The following is a 23,065-nucleotide window of genomic DNA, read 5'->3' as shown; positions in this document are numbered from 1 at the left end:
ACTATCTATTCCAAAGTTTATTATTCGGTTGTTGGTCACGAGTCAAAATATTAGGATCTCCCAGTCAAAATAAGAGCACCTCAATGGCTGCTGCTACTTGGTTGATTTGAGAGGCATGAGACAGGTTTCTCCTTCTTTGGGTAGATCAATCATCAGATATCAATCCCACTGAAAACCAACAAAACCAATTACATCTGTCATTCAGTCTCACACACCATTTTCCTCGTCGCATCCTTAGCTAAAGGCACACCTGTTTTCACAAATAACCTGGGATAAGATTTCAAAACCTTGTGGAACAAACTGTTCGAGCTCTTCCTCATAAGGACCCACTTTGTCAATAAGTCCAGATTCCTAATATTTTCAGCAGTGAACATTTTCATCACCTGATATCTCCGCCAAGTGGTACATAGTAATGTCTTTGGTATGTATGCTTGTGGAGCCTTTTAAACCTCGTTTTGATCCTCTTTGCTGAAGAAGCATACTGAACATAAAATAACAGAGGGGGCTTGCACAGAGGAGTGATAACTATATTACAATGCAGATCAGATTCAATTGAAACCCGAGTACAGGAATGAAATATTGTCTGTCAATACAGAATACAATTAAATACAAATAATTTATGTGGATTTTAAAACAGACTGTGGTCTTACAAAATCTATTTTTCGTGAAGGAAAACATTAAATAATAAGACAAAATAATATTGTTATAAGTTAAAAGATAAATTATTATTGTCATGTAATTTGCCAAACCGCTTCATACCATACGGTGTCGCGGGAAGCCGGAGCCTACCCAGCAAGCAACAAGCGCAAGGCAGGGTACACCCTGGACAGGGCACCAGTCCATAATAAATAATTATTATTTATAAATATTTTAAACTATTCTTTTAACTAATTATAATTTAAGGTGGTCATGACCTTATATGACAGCTGGTATACTGAACACAGGGCCATTTATTCATCAGTATCAGAGGGCTGTTTAATCTCAAGGGTCATATCAACCTAGAACCTCTCCTGGAACCATATGATGTAAGGTTATACTACACCCTGTCCAGTACACCACGCCAACTCCCACAAACACAATCAAGAAGCACCAATTAACCCACACAGCACGTCTCCAGAGCAACAAAATCCCCAATATCCCCGACAAACAACACACAGAAGCTCTCCTTGTTCAGAATTGAACCCATGACTCAAGAGTCATGAGGTGACAGTGCTAACCACCAGACCATACATGTACAATATACTGTATGTACTGTTAGCAACTATATTCTCCATGTGGTAAGATGGCATGGTTACAAAGCCTGTACTGCATATCTGATGACATCAGACATGGACAGGAAAGATGTGCAAGGTGTCAGGGTCTGAAGTAACAGACCCAGGAAGGTTTGCTAACAGAATAGTTTCTGATGAATTGAGTTCCATTCAGGACTAGAGAAATAGCTAGATAAGAGTTCAGGAATGTTGAGTAACATTTTTACTTTCTAACGTAGTGAATCACTGAAATAAATCAAATGTTTTAAACTCTTAGACCATGAAACAAATCTGTATATATCAGCTTATATTTCTATTCAAGGAAATGTGTTTTATATTATCATCTAAAAGTTATATTTCAGCAGTTCTGGACATAAGATTATTTTCAGATATTAGGATGTTCTCTTGGGTAATTAAAGTTTCATATCATTAATTTATTTCAGAAATGATTCAGGCTTTGTGTTTCTTTGGGAAAAATGATACTTTTCAAAAAGATTAAAATGATTATTGTGAATCTACATTGTGTCTTATGGTGCACTGGAGATATATTGTAATGCACTGCATTTTTATTATATAAATTGTTTCAAGGATTGTACATACAGAGCGATGTATTCAATTTATAGCAACCTTTCTAGATTGCTTTGGATTAAAGCCAAAAGAAATAACATTATTTATATATTTTCTGTTGTCTGAATTTCTATAGCTTTATGTAATATTAAATCCAGTAACCTGAATGTTTTTTTTTTTATGTAGAGCCTTTTAATCTAAAGCTGTCCACTGGTTTTAAAAAACGCCTTCCCAAAGGACAGTCATTGTCAACCTCCATGTCCCCCATCATAGTTAAAGACATCTCCAGTCTCAATGAAAAATGTAATAGTTAAAGACATCTCCAGTCTCAATGAAAAATGTAATTTCATAATAGAATTTTCATAACTTAAACTTCACAGTGTGAGCATATTGAACTGAACATCTATTAACTACTTTCTAACCTAAGAATCTCCCTCTGGGAAGGACACAACACTCCATGCAATCTGGAAGCAATAGGCAGTGATCAGTGATCCGCATAGCTGAAAAGGTGAACAAGAGCTTTATTCGAAACAAATGACAACTGCACTAAGATCATGAGCAAATTACACAAAATATTCTACCCCAAGAGAGTCACAGCGTCACGTGGCACAGTGCTGTGCTGTTGAGTTGAAAGACGTACAGTAAAATAACTAAATCAACAATGAACAATGTTATCCTGAACCTGCTCATGCACTTTAGTCATTCAAGCCTTCAGATTCTGTGACTAAGGTTTCGTGACTAGGGGGTCACAAAATCACAAAGACAGTATCTTTGTCAGCATTAGTATCAATGATTCCGAAAAGATTATTAAACTGGTGCGTGCTCCATCCATTCTGTGCCAGTGTTGTTACATGTGGACATCTAGAATGTGCACTATCACTGGTCTGATGATGGAGAGAGGACAGACTCAGAGGCAGACTAAGAGGTGTTTCTGTGACATCTAATGCAGAATATAACAGCTGGATGTAACTATCTTGCTTTCAATTTATTGTTGCTCATCATGTCTACTGAAAAACTACTACACGTTCTGATGAATTGATTTTTTTCCCCAAATTCAAGGATTTTGTGATGTCAGACTCGAACCCTCTCTTGTCCCCTCCAGTTTCATGTGAAACACGTTTCAGATCCAGCACAAACAGTCTGGAAATCACAAGAACCGTCTGGATGGTACATTAAACCAATTTATTTGTAATGAGCTGTTTGTTTTTAGGTGCAGTACTTAAACAAAAGAGAAAGAGAGCACACAGGTTTCATCATTGTAGAAGTTGATTCCTATTATTCGTTGGCCCAACAACGCCACCTAAACATGAGATTTCAATCATTGGGAAACAATTTTCAAACTACTACTGGAGTAGTGTAGTAGCACTGCTGTCTCATATTTTCTGAGTCTTGGTTTTGATTCCAGCTTTGGACATATGACTATGGATTTTCCATTCTTCCTTGCTTGCAGTTTTTTCCCGGGGGACTCTCATTTCAGCCTGACTCCCAAAGACATTATATTGTGAATGAAATTTAATTGGTTACACTAAACTATCCCTTTCCAGAATGGATTTCATACTTAGGAGGCTTGTTCCCAATACAAGCAGTACTGGCCTTGGGATTGAAGAGAAATAGAACCAAATAAACTCACTTGGCCAAGTGGTCCCTTCTTTAATGTGGCTTCCTTGACATTCTGCCATTCAGTGTAAAATGATGTTTGGTCACACCAGATGGACTTGTCAGAGGAGGTTCTCAACTCTCCTCATGTTTTCTCCTCAATGTGCAGAAGCTACTTCATTTAGGACTTCACAGAAAACGTGGTCGATCGTTTGTTAAAACAATTGGTATGGCTAATTTGAATATCAACACCCCCTTTCCCCTTAATTTTCCTGACGTCATGAGACAAATGAGGGAAAAGTGGGTGAATGATTATGTAGCCCAAAGGGTTTGTCTTCAGTGAAAGTAAAATACATGTAGAGGGAAGGCACGGACTAGTTTTAGCTCAAGCATTTCCTATTGCTGCAAAGGCATCTAAAACACTTTGTATTTTAGGTCACTAAAAGAAAAGGCTGATTGTTTTCACGAGGAATACAGAGCAAATGTAGACACTGACTTCTTACATGAACTAAAGTATTAAAGAAATACACCCACTTACCTGTCATGACATTATGATTGATTACTAAATGGTCCACTGATTGCTGAGGGGGAGGTTGGGAATCAGTTTTCACTGTTCTCCTGTTACTTCAGTGAAAGGAGCTCCTGTGAAAGGCATATGCACTGTGCCCAACCACTGCTTGATCTGTCAAAACAGCTTCTTCTATTATCTATGTAACACTTTGCATTTTCTTTGTTAGAAGTGATGTGGTGTACCTTTTTTTTTGAGGGGTGGGAGGGTGGGGTTGAAACTTTTTCTGAAATGTAGTAAAGGTCTACAGCATCTTATAGAGCTGAAAGTGAACTGTACAGCTGAGCTTGGGGTCTAAGGTGGAGGACATTTAATTTAGAGTCTGAAACCATTCCACACCAATAAAGTGCTAAAGCAATGCAGAGTGTGTTTAAGACTCGCAGAGAAAAACTGGGGGACTTGGTATGGGGAGAATATTTTCTTTTCCAGGTCCTGCACCTAAAGTATGTGAGGACTTTATACTCTTTTAAATATGTTTATAGTAGTTCAGGTGGGTATCTGGGTCAACGTGCGTAGGCTGCAAAGGAACAAGTAATAGGTTTATTCCATGTTTAAAAGAGAAGAAAGAAAACAACGTTTCGGCCGTGGAGCCTTCTTCAGGTGTAAATGTAAATGTTTAAGTTTACTATATTAAGTTTCTACCCTGATGATGATGATGATGATGATTATATGATTATATGCTGTATCTCCCTGAATGTGCACCCAGTATTAAATCCAGCGGGATCTCTTTTTTTATTACCCTGTTCCATCAAGTTCCACATAAAATGCTCTGTCCTTCAATGGCTTCGGCAACACTGATTTTACTGATTGGTCATGCCAATTAAGCATCTTAAATTGAATTGAATTGCATTTACCTACCTACCCATACTTTTCAAAGTACATGAATGAATGGATTTGCATACATATTTTTTTTAAATGGGAATTTCACACACACCTTCATAAAACTTTCATTTCAACTTATTTCATTTGTAGCCCTTCATCATTTTGAGCCACATACAGAAGTGCTTGATTTATGCCCCCGCCCCATAAAACTGCATCACTTTGGACTCATTGCGGATCAAAAATTAATTTATTGACTGAGTCAGCATGCTCTAAGACACTGAAGCCTCCCCAGGATCATGCCTGTGAAGTGTCAATAAGAGTTATGATCGTCATAGGTTTCAGAACCATCTGCATATTTTCTCCTGTTTGCAGCAGTTAGCCCTCTCCTCCCTTGGCAAATGGACTCCTTTCCAGAGGCTGCACGTTTGATTAATATGCAGTGCATGGGTGCACATAGGTAGGGAGTTTGTGTTATTTCCGTCCCCCCCCCCCCCACTCATGCCATTCTCATTGCTGCTTTTCATCTGATTATTTCTCTTTTAAATTATCTTTCATGTTTAAAGTCAATTCATCTCAATTCAGTTTTGTGTGGATAGCGCTTTTTACAATGGACATTGTCACAAAGCAGGTTTACAGATTTCTGGGCCTTAACCCCCAGTGAACAACTAAGGTAGTCACTAGACATATTTCTAGCTCTATACTTTAGAATTTGCAAATCACATTTTGACAATGCACAATAGCTGTGGTTAACCAAGCAGTACTTGGGGTACCACAGACTGGGTAGACTCCATCGCTGAAAGCTACTAGGATATCCAGGTGCACCTAGAAAGAAATTGGTGGACAGGGGAAGGAGCTGTAGGAACTGAGAGAATACCATGAGATGGAGGAATGTGCAAATAATAAATTCTAGTGATACACATATCTAATTGGGAAAGCACCAAACTGGAATAGCTGACAGAAGGGAGCTGTTCGCAGTTTGTTAATGAAGACAGGATGCAGACGTGTCATCTAATGTCACATGGCCATGCAAGTCTGCTTAACTTGGAAACCAGCGAGCTCAGGACAGCAGCTCTCACCATCACAGATCCTGCTGTTCAGTAAGTGCAGCTGCCACCAAAACTACATGAGAGAGAATAATCGTGGAGACTATAGAAGACTCAAACAACATGGGAAAAACAAAACTTCAAAGGCAATCACAGTAGTAGAACAAAATAAAAGAAATAGAAGCTACCGCATTAGCAAGTGATTACGATATAACTCAAATCAATTAATGGAGAGTGGTTAATGGAGAGTGATGGTAAAAACGCAACTTAAGTTAATCCACATCATTCAGGAGCGATAGGAAAAGAGAGACAGAACAGATAGGAAAGACAGGAGCATAGAACTATACATTAAAAAGAGAATTCAGGCACAGGAGCATAAGCTAGGTGAAATGTAAACATTTGTAGAGTGTAGTGTTAGGCATACACCATGGATTGTGACATATTACTTGACATGTTAATTAAAAAGAAGCCATTTAATGACAGCAAGGATGTTCAGTATGTGAAAAGCAAAAAGTGTTTTTTACCATCAGTGACATCGTGTTTAATCCAAGTAGCTTAAAACAAAGTGGCAGACATGGTTAAGAACATGTACTGAACTGAAGGAAATGCCCGTATTTAGTCAGTGTTTTCAGGTCATGAAGACAGACTGAGGAAAACAGGGGTAAGAGAACTGTTAGACAACTGTGAATATATCTGGCTTTGAACAGAATTTGAAGGTTTAAGACAGAGTAGAATGGTATAGGATAGATATGGAATCAGTAGGTCATGGATGATAACATCTTAAAAATATTCTGCTTGAACACCAAATAGAATCATACCAGGAGTAAGCAAATCAAAAGCAGCAGGCGAGGCAGTTTGATAAGTTAATTAAGAAAAATATGCAGAGAAAGAACCCTCCTAAAAATGATTAAAATACTACAGGATCCTGTTAGGGAAAAAGGAGTATAATGAACTTCAAACATAAGTAAACAATGATATCAGAAAGACCAAGAAAAGAAGAGAAAAACATTGAGATGGAGGCTAAAACAAACAATAAAGGTAAACAACAGAAAATGGAGAAGTGTCATAGAAACAAAAATTGGTATTATTTGACCATTTTTGGTAGATGTATTAAATTAATATTTCATTCAGGTACTGACCAACGACAAAGCCTGACATTTACTGTGGTTTGAGAGAAGACAAAGTTCTATATTAAATACCACGGAAGACGCACAGACTAGAAGCACTTAAAAACCTCTAGGGTTTGATGGTATTCTGCCAATTCTCCTCAAATAAACACAAAATATTATTCATAGATCATTAGCAAAACATTTCCAGCTGTTACTCAAGTAACACCTGTTGAGTAGAAAATTGCTAATATAGTGTCCATCCATCCTAAAAAGCTTTCCTTCTTCTGCATATAATATTGTAATTAGAACTAAAAAAGTGAATCATCTATATTGTAATAGGATTGTGTTGGACAGCATGGATTTCAAAAAGGAAGATGTTACTTAACTAACCTGTTAGATGTCTTTGAGCAAGTATCAGTAGTAATGGGTGGAATATGTTACAACTCAATTTTTTGGAAGGCTTTTGCTAAAGCTCCTCTTAGAAAATGTAAAATTCTCAAATTGCAGGTAGTGAGCACTCAAGGAAATATGTACTTTTGGATGACAAACTGGTCAATGGATAGAAAACAGAGCACATTTAATGATTAGGGTAATATAATAATGGAGAACCACATGGAACTGTATTAGAACCACTGCTTTTCCAAGGGGATATTGGGCGGAGTGGTGGCTCTGTGGCTAAGGATCTGCGCCTATGGCTGGAAGGTTTCTGGTTCAAATCCCGCAGCCGGCAGAGGAATCCTACTCCATTGGGCCAGAACAAGGCCCTTAACCCCAACTGCTCCAGGGGTGCTGTACAATGGCTGACCCTGCGCTCTCACCCCAAGCTTCTCTCCCTGTCTATGTCTCTGTGTCTCATAGAGAGCAAGCTTGGGTATGCGAAAAGAAATTCCTAATACAAGAAATTGTATATGGCTAATAAGGTGATGTTGTTGTTATATCAGTTATCTAGATGTGGGCATTGCTGGTAAACTAGTCAAGTTCACAGATGAGTCCAAAATAGCACATTGACAAAGCTGCAAAGGAAATTCAAAATCTGGTATAACCCAAATCTGGGCAAACACCTGACAGATAATATTACTGTAGACAAATGCAGAGTCAAACAAACTTCTAAATAGAGGATGAGCCACATTAAGCTTGAATTACTTATTTATGAAATAAACTTGGGTGTTTATGTTGACTTCATTTACCTCTTCCAGACACTCTTGTGAAGCAATAAACTTGTTAAATTGTTATGATATTTAGTTAAAAGTCATAACAATTTATAAAAAACATAAAAGGATGTTAAGTTAAAAACTTATAAAGCACTTTTAAGTCTAAAAATTGAAATACTGTATACAATCTTGTTCACCATGTAACAAGAAAATATTGATACTCTAAAATTATTTTTAATTAAGATACAGTACATTCCCCAGGCTCAGAGGAATGTCCTACACTGACAGACTAAAGTAATTGAACTGTTTTAGTCTTGAACAGAAGACTACTAGGGGACTTAAGTCAAGTACTCAAAACCTTAAGAAGCGATACGAAACTTAATTAAATTGACTTTGTCTGAATCAATAGTGAACCCCAAGGCAGAGGGCAAAAATAGAAACTACAGGACAGCAAATTTCAAACTGACAGCTGCAGGTATTTCTGTGCACAAAGGGTTGTGGGAGTGTGAAACAACCCACCCAGCTGTGAATTTGAGACAGCAGTTGGATGAGATCTTAATTAATTAAACAAACTGGCTGGGTTCCTCTAGTTTTCAAACTGTCTTCTGTTCTTAAACATTGTTTGCAGGTATGAATAATAAACACAAAGTACAGACAAGAATAACATGTTTCATTTTATATTATTTTAAACTTTACAACAAAATATGACTAAGCCCCTTTTTTGTATAAAATTGAATCAACCACACTGTATATAACTGTGCTGTGAGCAGAGTACCAAGCACTTAAGTATGTTTGGAGGTTTACATATTAAAGTCAATTCTCATAATACTGATCTTTGTACAGTTGTATTTCATTTCTTGTTACACTATCTGTATACCATGAATAATTCATAAAATATATTTTTTTTCTTTTTCTAAATGTCATTTTGAGGTTTTAAAATAGTCATTATTTCCATTGGGGAACCCTTTAATTTTGTTTTAAGTATACATTTTAAAATGTACATAGGCTACTTCATACATTCAGAGTTGCTCCTAGAAAGACAATATTTTATTGACTTGAAAGTGGGATGACTGAATATCTCTTTGTATGATATTGATATTGCTAAATATCATAAGCATACTTGTATATCTCAATGAAGGATTAAACTGACTGGATCTATCATTCATTTAATCATTTCAGCCTTCATTACCTGCTAGTGTGCCTTTAACATTGTACTAAACATGAAAATAAATAAAATAGCCCGCTGTCAATGCTTAAGAGCATTTTCTAGATGGTGCATAAGAGCTATGCATAAATATGTTGCAAGCTAAAAACGGAAAAAGCTAAATATCCCCCAATTTCACAGTTTCGGTACAAACCGCAGTACAGCAAAGGAAAGTGCCAGCTCTTAAATGATGCCAATTTCAGAATTATGCACAAGTCAAATGATTCTAAGGACAAATGCAGCACTTTAGATCAAAACCAAACTAACTAAAATTATACAGTCTGGTAAATGGCAATCTAGATTAAGAACTAAGATTTTTAAAATCTATAAAGTCTACTTTGTGGTTTTCACGAACTGTGTATCTGGGAATTTTTAATTAATCTAGTTAATTTCATTATTCCATTTATCTTAGAAAGCATGAGAAAGACTGACACCTTTCTCTCTAACAGAAGAAATTTCTGTTTCTTCAGACAAGCAACAAAATGTTCTTACATTATAGATTTCATTATGTAATCTTCATATTCTGTATACTAGGGAAAGTCTGTCATAAGGACTTTGCTACTCTAGACCTGCTTACCCTGCTTGTAAAAAATCACATCCCAAAGAAAAGCACAGTGTGTGTTGATGCCCTTGCCTTGATACTTTGGCAGCTTGGATCCCAGTGGGAAGTAACAGCCCTGATCACAAGGATCGGACTCCAATACTTGCTGACACCCCAGTAACATGCAGGTCATGGCCTTTCATCATTCACAGCGATGGAAGATGACACAGACAGGAGAAAGGCATTCACAGATCTGCCTCCTCCTGTGGGTTAGAGTAGTGACCGTGGACAGCAGTGTCTCCCAGCTAGCACCTTTTCTTTTCAACATGACTTGAATGCCAAGTTCCCAATTCAAAAGCATTACACGCATTGCCTTGAACATGTCAGTGGAGCTGGGAAAGGGAACAGATAACCCGAAGCCAGGGATTCTTGTACACCTTCTTCAGGAGCAGTGGCACGCAGGCATTTTCAAACATCTTACAGCTTGTGAAAACAAGAATGCTTTACACATAGGTCTGTCTCAGTAATTTATTGCAAGTAAGGCAGTACTACTAATCACAAACCCAGCAGATTTCTGGAGAATGAACTGTGAAACACAAGCCAGGCGGCACATTTGGGAATTGTGTGGAAATGCTGATAAAACCAAGAATGGGAGGTACGTCTTTACCCAAAGGGTAGGAGGAGTATGGAACAAGCCACTCAGCCATGTTGTTGATGCTGATAGCCTGGCCTTTTTCAACAAATGGCAGGATGAGATCCTTTCATCAATTAACTACTAACGACCAAACAGGTGAATTGGCCAAATGGCCACCTCCTATTTGTAAACTTTCATCTCATTTTGTTAGAGAAACCTCACTGAAAAATAGCACTGCCAAGAGCTCACTAGGGGACAAAGAGCAAGTCTGCAGGTGGCAAACCAGCTAGTTGTGTGTTTTGGCACTACTGTGCACCTCAGAACATCACAACAAAAATAGATTCATTCCTTTTATTTATTGGACTATTATTAATGCCACCATTTTAATTCTTGAGAATTCCATTTGATTTGCTCTCAGACCAGTTAATGATGACCTCAGACTGAGAAAGCACCAGCTTCCCAGAGAGTTTTGTGTAAAGGGCAACAGCACTGCCTGGCTTTTTCTTTGGTAAGGAATGTCCTGTGAATTTTAAATCAGGTGAAAATGGCAGAATACAGGAAGCTTACACAATGTAGCAAAATACATTAATAGGTTTAAATCTGTGGATATGGGCTTGGGGTTTGCAAACATGGTAGAACAGCAGATACTTCAGTCCACAGGTGTGGGTTCCATTCCACATTTGAACTTAAATGCTTAACTGAGCTTATTGTTTCAGAAGTAAAGATCACCTTTTTGTAGGTCGGGAACATAAAATTTAACAAGGTAGAGGCCATTCTGCCCATCTTGCCCTTTTTTCTCGAATGTGGCCAAGGTATCGACTTAAACCACAGGTGGTTGGTAACACTTGTACACTCACAACCCTTTGGGTAACAAAGTGACTCCCGTTCTGTTTTGTTTTTAAAGCACTTTCACATACTTTCCATTGTGTCCTGTGGTTCAGGTTTCACTCTTTATTTTGACAAAGTCGTTGGGGCTGACTTTGTCAATGTCTTTGAGGATTTTGAATACTTGTTTCAGGTCCCCTCTTAGTCGTCCCTGTTCAAGACTCAAAAGGTTCAATTGAAATGGAACTGTAACATCTGCAGCCCTGGACTGGAGTTGTGCAGCCCTGCCTTAGAAGCAGCAAAGGAAATCCAAGAAGACTGACATCCTTAAGTACTTCAAGTAAGTAGCAGCGGCAGCATGCGAAGGCTACAAAGGAACAGGTAAAGGTTTATTCCATGCTGAAATGAAAAAGAAAAGAAACACAACATTTCGGCTGTGGAGCCTTCTTCGGGTGTCACCAGAAACTGTGTCGCCTGAGGTTAAATTTTTCAGGCGTTACCCGAAGAAGGCTTCACAGTTGAAATTTCGTGTCCCTTTTCTTTTCCTTTCAGCATGGAATAAGCCTTTATCTGATCCTTCAGTACTTTACAGGCTCCTCATAAATGTAAATGTTACATTGCCCTGAAATGAATACAGAGAAATGCCACTAGAATAGTTGGTCTAAAATGAATGTTATAGATTAAAGGGAGCTGTGTTACTATTCACTTTCAATGTCCTGATTAAGTGTACACAATGTACTACTTTAGGTGAGTGAAGAAACAAGGACATGAGGACCAGGAGTAATTATAACAACATTTATTTTGGATTGGAAAAAAAGTTTTGTGAGTGTTCATGGGAACAGTGAAACAGCCAAATTAAGTTCCTGGAAAAATGAGAAAAACAAGTAGGCAAAAAAGGGCTTGAATGGGCTTCTCAGTTTTGTGCGACCCTCTTGCATTCTTGTGGACTTCAACTTGTTACACACTATCAGACATCATGCATCTGCATAGGGGTAACCTCTGTTCTGCTGCTTTGCATGACCTGTTGGCTGAGAGCACTTATGAACTTTTTCAGAAACTTATTTATTACAACACTCTTTGTGTTAACCCTAGCCCCAATGTTAGGCTATTATACTTCGCGAACATCAATATATAAACCAATTAATAGCATCTTCTGCACAACAAACGCCTCATTATTGCTTAAAAAACGTCTGGTTCACAAGGGTCAGTGCTTCGCCCAAGCTAGAGTTACAGCAGCAATTAAGGTGAAATTGGAAGGGTCTTTGGAATCCTGCAGTGCTTATTTTGTACAAGGATTAAGTTGTTCCAGTTAATTAATCCAAAAGTGTATTATTCATGTCTCAGATACTGCGACGTATTTCTGACCTGCCTGTTAAACTGCTGGTTGTTTACAGAGCATTTGGTAGCACACCTCTGGGGTATGTGCCTAATTAAAAAGAAGATACATTAATCAATAAATAAAAATGACCTTGTCTTTCCACAAGATAAATGGCCTCTTGTGCTCCACTACTAACATACAGTACCTTTAAAGTTATAACCACATTTAGGAAAACCCAGCATTCTCTGTAACTCTCTTAGCTTTTACTTTTTATTACTGACCAATTCTTTAATTTAATCTCCCTTTGAGCTGGGATACCACTGAGAAGCAACAGCAGAAATGGCCCCACCTCACAGCCCAATTAATTTTGAATACAGAAGAACATTTGTCTTTTTTGTCACTGCTCAAAAGAGACCGAGAGCTTGAAATGGGTAAAGTCAGAGGAACAGGGATATTAACCTTTGTTAAATTAAACATTGTGATCAAAAGGGTCATGTTTTCTGATTACAGGTATAAACGGCAGGGACACAGATATATTTTACAATGACCGATTCCTGTCATAAACATACTGGCAAATCCAAAACTGTATTTCAGGAACTGGAAGAGATACATCCTGCAGGCCCTACTGTAAATGAAAAACTCTAATAGCATGTGGTACTTCTGATAAACCTCACACCACAGTCCAGTAAAAACAGCAGGACAATTATTTCTGAAGGTTGTTGCGTGCAGTAATACGTTTTAATTAAGCGTTCTTATTGAGTACAAAATTCACAATTTGCATTGTAGTAATGAATCTAAATAATATCTCAATATAAATTGCAATTATGATTTGATGCTGCAGCAGCATGCGTAGTCTGCAAAGGAACGAATGGTAGGTTTATTCCATGCTGAAAAGAGAGAGTAAACAACATTTTCAGTGTGATTATTTAGTCATGTTTAGTAATTCTAATCCTAAAAATATGAGAAAGATCATTTTTGGCTGACTTTTTTTGAATTTTGTATGTCTATGAAAGTTTCATGTTGTCCTTTTACTCTAGCATGTCCTGCATTCACCTCTGTTTTCATATAAATACAGCGAGCCAAGGCCTGCAGTATTATGGGGGCTAATGGGTCAAGGTGGCATGGGGATCGTGGGTAAGGGAAATGCCTATTCTGGACACCGATGCCTGCGGGAGCCAACAGTAACACGTCAGCCAGGATGGGTCCCCACGTCATCTTTGTCATCAGGAACCGGAAGGTTTATAAATACTCTCACCTCCCCCAGCCTTTCTCTCCTGGACTGGTGCATGTGTACAAAACAGGCATTACTGTGACTGTTCCAAATGTTTGCTAGCGTGCTCAAGTACTGTAGCTTGAACTGCTGCAGTTTATATTGAACTATTATACTGCCTCTGTAATTCTTCTGAATCCAAACAGTGCAGTGTTTTTCACCACAATACTTTTTTATATGCACTCAGCCTGTCTTCTATGTAAATCACCATCTCCTATCGGGCAGAGTAGTGTGTGAAAGTGAATATTTCCATGAATACTCAAAGCCCAGTGGGAATTTCATACTTCATTTGACACTAACTTAGACTATTATCTAAATCCCAAGATTTACATTTTGGTTCAGTGTCGCATCCATTAATGAGTCAGGATTTACTTTGGTTCTTTTGTTGGTATTACACTGAAAACTAAAACATACAGTGCTGTAATGTCCTACTTGAGTGTGGAATGATGTAATTATAAATAATCTGTTTATCTATCCATCCATCCATTTTCTAACTGCTTTATGCAATACAAGGCTTTGGTGGAGCCAGAGCTTATCATGGTTAGTGCAATACAGAATACACCCTGGATGTGACTCTAGTCACATCACAGGGAAACTACAGCTACAGACGCACACACCGACTTTCAATTCGGTCCAATTAAACCTCCACACAGATAACACCCAAGGTCTCGAATTGAACACAGGACCCCAGGCCAGCAGGACAGCAATGCTAACCACTGCACAACCATGTCACTCTAATGTGTTTATGTTTAAATTAATTTTGTAATACACCGGTTGAAGGTTTTTTTTTATATTTCTAACTGCCAGGACAGCACTGATGGATAGTTGACATATTTTTCAGACTAGACAACAACACTCTCATTTTATCATACTTGTTTTCTCCTGCGTCATGTCTAAGCATCATACACCCTTTGCTGTGACTCTTATTTAACAAGAAATTCTATTTCAGAATCTTGTGTACCATCTATTATTTAATTCTGAATTAATTTATTCTTTTTTTATTTACCATTATTTTCTGTCTGACTCTTGTTTTCCATGGTAACGCTACTTATTCAAGGAAAGAAAAATGTCTGAGCAATCTGTGCTCTGTCCAACCAGTATATTTCATTCTTCGAGGTGTCCACTGCTTCCACATTGAGCTTCCGAACACAGTGTTACATTTAGCGTGGAGATGAACAATGAAAGACGGTGAAACAACTGAGAAATCATGGAAGAGAAATGCAACAAGAAGGAAATAAGTTAGGAGAAAAATGCAAAAGACGTAAGAATCTTTTACCAAGCAGAAACATACTGTACAGGAGATTTTCATGCTGAGAGGGTCATATGAGGATCAGTGTCACAGACAGCACCTGAGAGCCCCTGCATTTAACACACCACAATAAACGGCAACATTCCTACTGCTCTTTATCAAAGATAGAGCCCTGAATTACTATTAAATAAACAACGCTGAACAAATCAGGAATTCAAATGTGTGAAACGCACCAAAACCAACTGTCTCCCTTGACTAGACTCATTTTCTGATTCAAAACCATCTCTAAAGCAGATATCTATTGGCTGTGAACACCTGTTGAAAGCTCATAAACAGAGAGTTATGGCTTTTATAAAGAGCCATCTGATTGAAAGCTATATTATTCAGCTCATTCCTGTTCCTGGGATTCTTTGACAATCAAGGGATTAATACCGTTTCAAGGGTTTGTGCCTCTTGTTTCTCTGAAACTCAGAAGCAGATGGGGCAATACAATTTTATGGTCTCTCTTTGCTCTGCAACTCACTTTGAGAAAGCCACTGCCAAATCTGACATCTGTTTGCTTCACAATCTAAAAGCCACCATGCAAAAAATAGAGAAGAGATGCTTTGACATATTCTCTACAAGGAAGAGAGGAACCTCCAGTTGTAGTAGGTTTTAATCAGCAGTTTACCAAGCGATCCTTCCTAATATCAGCTGTTTTCCATTTTTTTACTTAATGTATATGCAAAAGTGTCTCTCCTCCACAGTCTGCTTTTTCTGCATAGTTTCTCAAATTAAGAGGCACGTAAGAACTTGAAGCAATACTGTGGGTTCAAGTCTTAGCTACAGACACTCTTAAAGTACCTTGTGTGAGGTATGTTATCACAGTTAAAAATACACTTGTGTTTTTATTACTATAGAATTAAGAAAATGAGCTCTGCTCATTTGAAATGATGATGGATGTATTTAATATCTGTGATCGTTGTAAAAGTGGTAAATACTATACCTTTGTTAATAAAAAAAATTCTTGTTAAGTTTTTGGGTTTTTCTATGTGCATTTTAAGTATACGACTAATCTAACCGAATTTCAAGGAAATTCTTAATTTAAAACACACTAGGTGCTCCTGGGAGTGAGGTACACCAAAGATGGTCATGTAATTGACATTTGCGCACAGAATTCATCAGAACTTGGTTTTCTGTTGATTAAAAAAAATATTCGTGAATATGTTAGTGGCATTTTTGGATTACCATCTCATGAGTTACAGTATGCACTGTTTATTCAATCTGCTTAAATAGAGTGGATTAACATGGTTGTTAATATCATCTGTTGGACTACCATTTGAAAGCACAGTTATGCCTGAACTATAAACAAGTAACAGATATTCAAAGTCATTAAGATGATTGAGACATTTGAAGAAATTTTGCTGTGATTGGACGGAGATCCAAGTATTATTCATAACTATAATTCATTGTTGCACTTAAGGCCTTCCTAACATGTGTTTTATTTTCAGATAGAATGTAAATATGTTTGTGCATACCTGAGGACCACTGGGATTACCACTGCTCTGTAAACTACAAGAGAAGTGTGTATTCTGATACCAGTGTTGTTGAACACCCAGCAAAATAGAAGGTTTATCAAAGGCAAGGCTGGTGCAGGGTTCAATATCAACTATTATTATGTTTGTCTTCAGTGAGACATGCAAGTTATTCCACAATTTTTAGTTCCTCTCTGTCAATGTAGTTTCATGGCCAGCACCTCCCCCCTAGGTAATGGGGTGATGCCGAAGGTGTTACAGACTAGGGGGAGTGGCCGGCTCACTGCACCTCAGGAAGAGGGGGAAGATCGGGCCGGCACAGCTCTGTACCAGACTAAGGTTGAACTGTCCACTACAGTCCACAGACCAGAAACTGGTGCAGGGGCCATCAGGGTGTCTGCCCAGGAGCGAATTCCTGCAGCCAGGCTCCCAGGAAAAGGAGGCCCCAGGGAGAAGGCAGACAGCACGCTGGAGTCGCCCGGGGTGCAGGCAGGTGGGCTGTAGTGCAGGGAAGGCCGGTGAGGAAAGGGATGAGCCACAAAGGTCCAGAGCTGACCTCCCAGGGCAGGCAAGGAACACCGAACAGGAGCAGTCCGGCCAGATGGCAAGAGGAGACGGGCCCTTAAGGGGGCCTCCTCCAAAGAACAGGCTAGGTGTGCGATGTCGGTGAAGCATCCTGGCCGACCGTCCTCTGGGGAAGTGCCTGGAGGAGGACAGAATCTATTTCTCAGGTGCCATCTTTCCAGGCACCAGTTGTCTTAATCCGGACCTCAGCCACTGGAATCCTCTGAGCAGCACAGCCATGGTTAAAAGCCTCCAGATGGAGCCCGAGGAAACTGGAAACCAGGAACAGGAAGGTCTCCGCTAGGAAGCAGGAAGGTGTCTCATGAGTGAAGAGAAGACGATGATTTTAGATCGCCGAGGAGAGGTTGAGTGGGGTTTATATACAATTAGAGCCACTGGGTTTCACTGCTACAGTGAAAGCTCTTACTAAAGCCAGGTGCTCGGTATCAACTGTTTCCACAGCGATCAAGGCAGAGTGAAGGCATGAATGCCTGCTGCTGAACTGTGACACACCGTGCTGGAGAACAGCAAGGCTGGGCGTCGACACACCCCACTGTGAAGTGGTGGGACAAGCGTAACATGTCTTCCTTTTTGGTTCTGATGATCGGGAGTAGGATGGTGAAGAAACCATGTTTACTGATCTTCAGGGTTAGGGTCCTATGCTTTTGTATGCTTCATTGCAGTTTTCTTTCTTCTTTTTTTCAGCATTGAATAAACCTATTACTTCCAATGTTACTTTATTTCTGGCATTTGGTTTTGTCTGTTGATAGTGGACAGGAAAATGGAGAAGGTGGATGTACCCATGTATAAGACACCTTCTCTTAGACCATTCCCCTTAAAGACTCAGCAGAGATGCTCCTAATGCACAGTTCTGCTCAATGCAATTAAAAATGCTTCACTGTAACCCAATCTAGATGGGCCCAGGATGACAATGTTGCAGTCACCACCTGCATACTGGTACGTAACTAGGGACTCCTAGTGGCTCCTATCACCACTCGCCAAATGGCTTTTGTGGGCGGGGCCAGTAGCCTGCACATGAGCAGTTTTAATGTGGAGGAGCCATTACACCCTAGGAGCCACACAAGTCTTGGTGGAAGAGAAAACTTTGCTAGCATGGAAGACCAAGAGGAGGGGGTTTCTCTTCCCTCGCAGCTTTCAGCTGCCTTCCCAGTCATCTTCCCAGAGTTCATCCTGCTCTGTCCAGCTGCCCATGCTGTCTTAGTGCGGTGTTTTGTTGTAGTTTGTCTCAGGCTTCACTTTTGACCTTGCCCCCATTGGTAACCCTACCAGGAGTGTAAGACACCCAGTGACATAAGAACTCTAATGAGGCCTTCAGTAAACCTCTCTACCAGGCAGAATGACACCCTAAAAATCACTGTAAAATTTAATATTTTTTATTACATTCACTTGCATATTTTTAGCATGTATTCTTTAAAAATATCCTTCCTTTTTACCAAGGAATATATTTATTAACTTTACAAATATAAAAATTTTGGTTTGTAGCTGTCCAGCTAGGAGCTCATGTCCCTAGTGCTGAAGGTGCTTCAGAGTTAAGGGATTTGAAGAACAGAGGCAATAATTACAAGAATTCTACACCACGTGGGAAGACAATGGCTGTCTGGGGCTAAATGCCAAAAAAGAAAAATAAGCTGGTAAATAATGTATGGAAATATAAATAATAAATAAGTTGTAGGATATTGTAAAAACACTTTATGCACACTTTTGTACATTTTCATGTTTTTATTCACAATCCTCAAAGGCTTTGACAAGGCCAACCTAATGATTCTTCAGAGTCAGCGATAAAATACGAACCAGTGGACACAAGAGGGAACTATATGGCAGCACATTTGAAACCAAGAACAGGAAGTACTGTTCAAGACTGACTCATGGGAGTCTGAAGCAAGCTAACCAGACATGTTGCTGAAGATACACTCTTCTTTTTTATAGAAAACTTTGGATCAATTTGTTACTAACTATCTAGCTGCCTACCAAATGGCCTCCTCTCGTTAGTAATCTTTCATATTTAACATTAAGTCAAGTATGCTTATGGTGCAGTATATGTCCGTTTACTTTTTTCACTGGGGGGAAGCCTAGGCTGTCTTTGCAAACAGCGTCACTTTTAAATGGAAAGAAAAAAGAGAGTGCAAAAACTGTTAGGTATGTGTTAAATTTCTTTTACACAGCTCCATTTTCACACAACTTGAACTTTCAGAGCATGCTATCCCTTTCAGTTAGGTCAATATACAAGCACAGCGGTTAACTATCTTGTCGAAACTGACACAGAATTTTTTTTTAATCCATTTCTTTCTTACCCATTTTGCACCTCACATCACTGTAGAGAAGGGTAAACTGCCTCTATCTCCACTGCTGTTTGGAGCTTTTGTGTTTTAAAGTTTGTAACCATGGTTACACTGGAGCTCCGATATGGTTACAATGGAAACCAAATCTTCCAAAATAATCGAGCCTGGCCTTGGATAATATATCCTGGTCAGGCAGGAAGTTGGTAGAGGCATACTGAAGGTTAAACTGGCCTCTGAGATTCATTCATCTTTTAGTGCTTACTGCAGGGGACTGGAGCCAAGCCAGACCTTGGGTGTCTATAGGAATAGGACCCCTGCTCAAGTGGCTCATGTTGGAGAGTAGCCAGCAACAGTGCAGGTGTTGGTTCAGCATGCAGGACAGCTGGACAGGCACTTACACATAGTCATATGGCATCAGACCACAGGGAGACAAGGCCTAAAAATACTCCTGAACTAATAAACTTTCCCTTTATTTCACTCAGTGCCACCAAAGTGGAATTCATTAACCCTTGTATATGAAAATGACAACCCTAGCTCAGAAAATTGTTGTGTTTATGTGACTCATAAACGTTTTTCTCTTTAGTTTATGGGGACATTTACCATATTTTCCCTTACCCCTAAAAATCTTCAGTTTGAGCCTTCAGGTTTTAAATAAACTAAATTGTGAATAAATAATTTCAAAGAATGGGACAGCATAAAAAGGGTCTAAATGCCTTTGCAAGGCACTGTATGTGTCTATCATAATGCATTAGAATGCAGTCAGAGTACAAAACAGACTTCTGTGATGTATTTGGTGTTGAAATACCTCCTGAATTAAACAGGGGAATGATACAAGTAAGAGATTTTCCCGGGATAAGATGATAAGTATTGCAGGTCAGAAAAAAAAGAAATATGTGCTCTGTCACATTGTTATTAATTTTGTGGGAGGCTGGAATGAAAATCTCTATCATTACCTTAATTCATGTGCAGTCCAAATCCCTACCCACCATGTGAGAACACAGCTACAAAGAGAGTAGTTTATCTAAAACCCCTGTAGCTATTTTGCATGAATAATATGACATATCTTTAGCGGAAAGGGGGTGTGAAAACACACTAAACAAGAGCATATTTTAATTTTATAATAAACTTTTATTTATTCCAACAAAGCATTAGTCAAATATAATACAACCCATGTACATACATTAGTTAATTTAAATATACAGAAGGTCAAGGGCCTCCTGATTGTAGGACATAAAGGTAAAGATCTCATCATTTGTGGTACACACATTGAGATTATCTGATCATTTGTGGTCCACACATTGAGAATATAAAGTAATATAACTACCCAGGCAGGATAATAGATTGCAAACTCTGATGTGGTTCAAAAAGTGGGTTGTGGTTTAAAAATTGTCAGATGTTCTTTTGATGGAAATTGAGAGTGTCAATCAGTTAGTTTTGCAAGTGTCTTTCTATTAGTGTTTCATAGAAAACACACATACAGTACGGCATGTTCAGTATTCTAACCTGTTTAGTTTGTCTACCAAAGTAGACAAAGGAGTACAGCAAAGTCTACTTTAATATGTAGAATATTAAATATAAATAATATATAAGAAGTAATGGGATACAAACAGGACAGTTTAAAGAAAAGGGTTAAAGAATAAATACATAAAAATGGAAGATAGACTTTGGCTTTACTCACTTCTTATATGGTCAGTTTAATTTGTAATTTGCTTCTTTCCAGACAAAAGCTATAATTCTGAAGTTCCCGAAGACACAGACAGCATTTTTAGCTTTCAGCTTTTAGTCACTTTTCTTATAAGGCTGTATAAGGATTGATTGCTTCTGCTTTTTTTCCTTCCAAATGTGTTTTTGTAACTTATCACATTTGATAATGATTTTAATAAAAATCAGTCGTAAAGTTTTTTATAATGCTACATCATTAGCATGGAGTATTATGTTTTTTTTTAAGGTTGTGTGTTTTTGGGTGGGGGAGGTTTAGGGTTCAAATAGATGGATGATGAGATTTATGGATTGTCATGTCATACTGTACGTGTATGGAATGTGTATTTCTAATGGGACCACAATTAGTCCGAATCAAAGTTAGAGTGATTTGATTTGATCACATTTACTGAAATATATGTGATTTAATCTAGTTAGGTGTGATTTATATCCTTACCCTCTGAACAGCTGCAGGACAGGAAACATCAAGCAGTCACATGGCTTCTAAGAGCACTTCATATTTTGACAGTCAGCTATTAATCTCATCAGGAAGCGTTCAGAGAAATGCTTTGTTAGATCTTATTGATATTTCTTACTTGGGCCTCGCCTGCCTTTCACCTTAGTCTTCTGAAATTGCTCTGCCAGCTCTAGCTATGTCTGATGTGTTTGCCGTTCAGGCAGCTACTGTAGATTGGACTAGAATGATGAAGTAATGTATACTTCAAAAAGGGCTGGTCACGACAGGTAACTGACTAGACAAAAGGAGAAAAGTAAGATCCTAAGGACTGCTGGCAGTTTTCTATGTTTAAATATACAGTATATCTGTTACAAGTTCGGTAATAGGGACCGAACCAGTGAGTGAACCCACTTGCAGGAGCGAACAAAGCCAAGTCGTAATCCGAAAGCAAACCGTAATCGTAGGAACGAGCCGAGAGTCCAGGGGAAGCAAGATATCCGAAAAGGAACGTGTACCGAAGCCGAAGCGTGATCCGAAGTCGTAGTCCGTAGAGCAATCCGAGAATCCAGAGGTAGCCAGTAATCCAAAACAGAGCGAAAGTACCAATCCAAGCCGAGATCCGAAAAGCCGAAGTCCAAAGGGAAAAACCGTAAGCCGAAATCCAAGACAAACACAGAGTAGAAGAAGCGCAACCAGGAAGCTCGATAGGGAAAACCAATACTGAGCAACGAGGTAGGGAAGGACAGGTGTTTAAGTAGGATGAGACGGGGGTGTGGTGGTGAATGGGAAAACTGATAGGTGAACTGATGGATAGGGACTACGCCTACTTCTGCCTCCTCCGTTGCCGAGAGGCAGGGATCGTAACATTACCCCCCCCTCTACGGGCGGCTCCTGACGCCCTAACGGGACGATCCGGGAAGTTAAGGTGGAAGTCTTGGATGAGGTTGGGGTCCAGAATATCCTTCTCCGAGACCCACGAGCGCTCCTCCGGACCGTAGCCTTCCCAATCGACGAGATATTGTAGGACTCCACGAGACCATCGGGAATCCAGGATTTTATTGACCGTGTAAGCAGGGAGTCCATCAATTACTCGAGGCGGTGGGGGTTTTTGTTGCGGTTTCGACAAGGTGGATCTGTGAAAGGGTTTAAGGAGGGAAACATGGAAAGTAGGGTGGATCCGAAGGGTAGGAGGCAAGGCCAGTCTGTAAGTTACAGGGGTGATCTGGGTGAGGACACGAAAAGGACCAATGTACCTGGGAGCAAGCTTGCCAGACGGTTGCTTAAGAGGGAGGTTACGAGTAGATAACCAAACAAACTGACCACGTCGAAGTCTGGGTGGGATACGACGGCGCCGATCAGTCACCTTCTTCTGCTGAGCGGAGGTG

General features: G+C 39.2%; 1 long non-coding RNA gene across 1 annotated transcript; it reads right to left on the bottom strand.

Annotated features, from left to right (window-relative positions):
* Positions 1–16,781: 16,781 nt before the first annotated feature.
* On the bottom strand, positions 16,782–19,595 carry LOC148677997 (uncharacterized). The gene is made up of 2 exons (XR_015940276.1): positions 19,538–19,595; positions 16,782–17,364 (listed from the first exon to the last, which is right to left on the bottom strand). It is a non-coding gene; the product is annotated as an uncharacterized LOC148677997 (long non-coding RNA).
* Positions 19,596–23,065: the final 3,470 nt, after the last annotated feature.

This window comes from Lepisosteus platostomus, chromosome 1 (genome assembly GCF_059453375.1).
Source record: "Lepisosteus platostomus isolate fLepPlt1 chromosome 1, fLepPlt1.hap1, whole genome shotgun sequence".
Taxonomy (NCBI): domain Eukaryota; kingdom Metazoa; phylum Chordata; class Actinopteri; order Semionotiformes; family Lepisosteidae; genus Lepisosteus; species Lepisosteus platostomus.
The sequence above is the reverse complement of the archived record's forward strand: the minus strand, read 5'-3'. Positions and strand labels throughout refer to the sequence as shown.